The sequence below is a fragment of the Rhinatrema bivittatum genome, chromosome 8, assembly GCF_901001135.1.
Source record: "Rhinatrema bivittatum chromosome 8, aRhiBiv1.1, whole genome shotgun sequence".
NCBI lineage: Eukaryota > Metazoa > Chordata > Amphibia > Gymnophiona > Rhinatrematidae > Rhinatrema > Rhinatrema bivittatum.
The window spans coordinates 80,823,070-80,828,095 of record NC_042622.1 but is presented as its reverse complement, the minus strand read 5'-3'; positions in this window follow the sequence as shown (position 1 = coordinate 80,828,095).

Genomic DNA, 5,026 nt, shown 5'->3' with positions numbered 1-5,026 from the left:
GCTCACAGGCAATCTTGTCCCTCTACGAAGACCTGCGTGAGGACCTGGAGCCCCAGGCCAATCGACACCATGCTGTGCCAGGATTGAGTAAACTTCTATGCGCCTTAAATTTTTTTGGTACTGGAAGTTTTCAAAACCCAGTGAGTGTGATTGCTGGTATGGTGCAGTCCTCCGTTTCACGGAACCTGTTACAGGTGTTGAAGGCAATGATGAAGAAGGTGAGGCAGTACATCGTGTATCCTACGGATCCAGCTGAACTGCAACAGATCCGCAGTGCATTCATGGGTATTGCGGGGATGCCTAATGTGTTGGGCGCTATCGACTGCACTCATATAGCGTTTACACCCAGGTTGGATGAAGAGAGTGCGTTCCGGAATCGCAAGCACTTTCATTCCATGAACGTGCAAGTGGTTTGCGATGCACGCCTTCGCATTCTAAATGTCGTATCGAACTTTCCAGGGAGCTGCCATGATGCCTACATTCTGGCACATTCATCTCTGGCCACCCAATTCCCGGAAGGAAAGTACGGGGAAGGTTGGCTGCTAGGTAAGTGACAGTTGCTACTTCCCGTGATGTGTCTGTCATGTGTTCTGTTCTCAGGATGTTAAGGGTGAGCGCCATACAGTAATGTTTAGGTCTTTCATTGTTTATGGTGTTTAGTGCTGCAATGTTGTTTTCAATGCATCCCTGGTTTTTCATCCCATAGGCGATGGTGGCTATGGCTGAAAGCCTTGGTTGCTTACACCGCTACAGAACCCACGCACAGCTTCCGATCGACGCTACAGTGAGGCTCATGGCAGCACCAGAAATGTGATTGAGCGTACGTTTGGAGTTCTGAAGGGGCGTTTTCGATGCCTGGATCGCTCTGGGGGTGCCCTGCAATACAGTGCAGAAAAGGTTGTGAGCATTATTCTTGCCTGCTGCATGCTGCACAATATTTGTCTGCTCTTCGGTGTGCATGCAGAGGTTGACGAGGACTTGCCACCCGATCCACCCGTGGAGCTCGCAGCTGAAGTGGACAACACTGCACTGGGTCATGCGGTCCGACAAAGGGTCATCGACAGTTATTTCTCTTGTAAGTTTAATCTCATACATAACATTTCATTGCTGCTGTTATAGAACCACAACAGTCTACAGTGCCCCAGGATTATATTGCGCTTTAATTGATGTTCATAGCTGTGCTTTATTATAGAAATTAATCATATTAATCATTTATGTACCTGCTTGTCCTATTCACTCTTGCCTTTTGTTCTCTTTTTGTTTCAGAATTCGAGATTGATTTCTTTAAAAATGTACTGAACAGAACAGAACATATGAACTGGAAGATGACCCCCTCCATCAACACATTAGCCGTTCACATGGACTTCTTGTACCCATATTTCTCTGTCTATTGACCTTTTATGCTCATCCTGGCCATTACCAGCCACTGAAATATTATCTGTAGCCTTTGGTTATTTATGGTTCAATAAATATCCCTTGATGTGTAACATTAATATTATGGTTATTAACTTTACAGCCATATCAGGTTTTCCTTTTCAGAATATGAAAGCTTTTCCCAGCACTAAAAATCTGTTTAACGTAACAACCGTATAAAACTTAGCCAGCAGTAAAAAAAAGAGTACACATAATCAAACTGAAAACATAACTTTTATTTAACTTTTTATGGGTGTTGGATGGAAGGAAATTTAGAGGCGAATGCTTGGATAGCACCAATCAGTGCTGCCATATTTTCTCGCTCAGCAGCCATCTTTTCCGCCATATTTTCTCGCTCAGCAGCCATCAATTCCGCCATATTTTCTCGCTCAGCAGCCATCTTTTCCGCCATATTTTCTCGCTCAGCAGCCATCATTTCCGCCACATTTTCTCGCTGAGCGGCCATCAATTCCGCCATATTTTCTCGCTGAGCAGCCATCATTTCAACCATACATTCTCAAAAGTCAGCTCTCAGCGATCGCAATTCATGGAGGATTTCCTCATGATGACGATCCTGTTGTGAGGTTATTCCAGCCACTAGTTGCTCGCTCAGGACATCATCGCCAAAAAGTGGCTCTTCGAGGTCACATTCCACTGGCGCTATTTCCTCAGTCACTGGCGGGTCATCCAGTTGCTGGGATGTTTCCGGGTCTTGAAATAATGGGGGGGTGGCTGGATCCTGCAGGTCCCCCAGAACGTCCGTTGATTCGTGGACAGGGACATCATACAGATCCAGTGTAACCATGTCCTCTGACACTTGCTGGCTGGGGGAGTCAGCGCTAGGCAGTGGGAAAACGAATTCATCGTTGTGGCTGGATTCTTCCCTCTCAACTTCGCCATTGTCCGTTGTTTCTGTGGATCGAGATATAGAAAGAGGTCACTGTCACTGTCATTCCATATATTTTGTGAGGCAATGAACGATGCAAATGTTAAATGCTGTTTCAAAATTTTAATAAAAATAGCACACACACATGGGTGGACCACTCATCGGCCATACAGTAAACATGCTACGGTAACCAGATTTAGCTAAATACATACCTGCACGACCTGATGTGTCCGTGATATGCTGCGTCTGGACGCCCAGGACGACCTCCTTCCTCATAGTTCGGAGAACCATCTCCTCCACCGGTGTAAGCACGATGCTGCACGGTGGCCCTCCACCGGTCCTCTTTGCAGAGGCATTGATTTTTGCGGCCTTCTCTTTCACCTCTTTCTTGGTGTCCCGCCACCGGTGCTGCACCTGCTTAACATCTCGTGGCGTCACAGAAAGTGAGCTTACATCTTGGGCAATCTTTTCCCAAATCTTTTTTTTGCTGGTCCACGAAATCTTCGACTTGAAGAGAAGGGCATGTTTTTCGCATACCGCACGACACAATACCTCTTTCTCTTCATCCGTAAAGCGCGCCTTTCGGGTTCGCTTTGGGGGTGGCTGGCTGGCGCTTGAGTCTTCCTCTCGTTGCTGCTGCACTGCATGGTCCTCTAACTCACCCATAGTGCGCTTTCCCGGCATAGTTAAACCTGAATGGTGACAAAGAGCTCGTGATTAATGGACAGCACAGCAGACATTACATCTGTTAAAAATACTACAAAATATTGTGGCCTCGGTATAGCCTCGATGAAGAGCCATTCCACAAATAGTTGCCGCTTTCCGTGCTCCACCTCCACCGTGAAATCATTTGTTTCCATGGCTTCTTTTCCTGAAAAGGAGAAAACAAGAAGGCGAACACTAAACTCTACTCTTCATGCATGGACGCACAAGAAAAAAGCACAGAAGACAGTAGCACAGGTACACGGAGCATAGGTACGGCGGATTCTAGGCTTCCTCCTTGTGCGCCCAAACATAAGTGCACATAAAAGACCTTCAAATGCACCGGGATCTACCACGAGGGACACCGAATTTAAATGAAAAAAAAAAAAAAGCGTGCTTTGCACTGCTTACCTGCTTAAAGCCTTGACGATCCCCCGTTCAATTTCCAACAAAACTGTTGTACGCGTGTGTCGGAGTCCAAACGAAGTCGAAAGTAAATTCACCATTCACAGAAGCGACCTATATACACGCCCATGGTAGTAGTATGATGCTGTGCTGGCCAATTGGAAACGTGAGTTACCAAACCAATGGGAAACTCCAGTTCTAGAAAGGCGACAAAAATGGCGGGAACGACCATGGCGAACCGAAGGGCCGCTCAAGTCTAGGATTGAGCGGCCCTGCTGTTCCGCCGTTGAAAAATGGCGGACCGAAGGGCCGCTCAAGTCTAGGATTGAGCGGCCCTGCTGTTCCGCCGTTGGAAAATGGCGAACCGAAGGGCCGCTCAAGTCTAGGATTGAGCGGCCCTGCTGTTCCGCCGTTGGAAAATGGCGAACCGAAGGGCCGCTCAAGTCTAGGATTGAGCGGCCCTGCTGTTCCGCCGTTGGAAAATGGCGAACCGAAGGGCCGCTCAAGTCTAGGATTGAGCGGCCCTGCTGTTCCGCCGTTGGAAAATGGCGAACCGAAGGGCCGCTCAAGTCTAGGATTGAGCGGCCCTGCCGTTTAAGTCAAGGGTCAGGGATCGAGCGGCTCTTTTGTTCCGCCAGAAGCAGGAGGCAGGGTGCTGGGAAACTCCAGTTCTAGAAAGGCGACAAAAATGGCGGGAACGACCATGGCGGACCGAAGGGCCGCTGAAGTCCAGGATTGAGCGGCCCTGCTGTTCCGCCGTTGGAAAATGGCGGACCGAAGGGCCGCTGAAGTCCAGGATTGAGCGGTCCTGCTGTTCCGCCGTTGGAAAATGGCGAACCGAAGGGCCGCTCAAGTCTAGGATTGAGCGGCCCTGCCGTTTAAGTCAAGGGTCAGGGATCGAGCGGCTCTTTTGTTCCGCCGGAAGCAGGAGGCAGGGCGCTGGCACGTGCAATAACACGTCCGGGCGGCCATTTTTGTCCAAGATGCCAAGAGGGAGAGCTCCAAATTTTGCTGATGGCGATATCAGACTGCTGGCGCAGCTGGTGGCGGCAGATGAGCACCACCTCTTCTTCCGCCCTGGGCGCCGCCGGGACCAGGACAGGGCCGACGAGGCCTGGCGGGTGCTCAGGGCGCAATTCAACGCCCAAGCAGAGCGTCCAAGGGAGGTATGATCATAGGACTCTGTTTTTGACTATCTTGTGACATGCATGGAAAAGTAAAGGTTTGACATCTTTGCTTTGTGGGTTTGTTTTGTATTGTTGTGTGTGAGATTTGGAACCTGACCCTTGACTTGCAAGAACAATTTACGGTTGGTCGCTTTGTAGAGGTGTGCCACTACAGGACACATGGGACTTGACTTGTTACATGTAATGTGTACTAGATTTGTATTGTGATGGGGATGACTAAAGTAAAAGTGACACCTGACTTGTTAGGTTTGAATGTAGTTCAGCCTCTGTAGTTCAACTTCCTTTTCCTTTTCCTATTGTTAAACCACAGATGGAGGCATTGAAAAAACGGGCACAGCGGATCAGGAAGGAGGAGCCGGACTACCTGAGGGCCCTACGGGCCCACAGAAGGCAGGATGGTAGGTGCAGTTAATAGCCTTTACGGTAGAGCTGA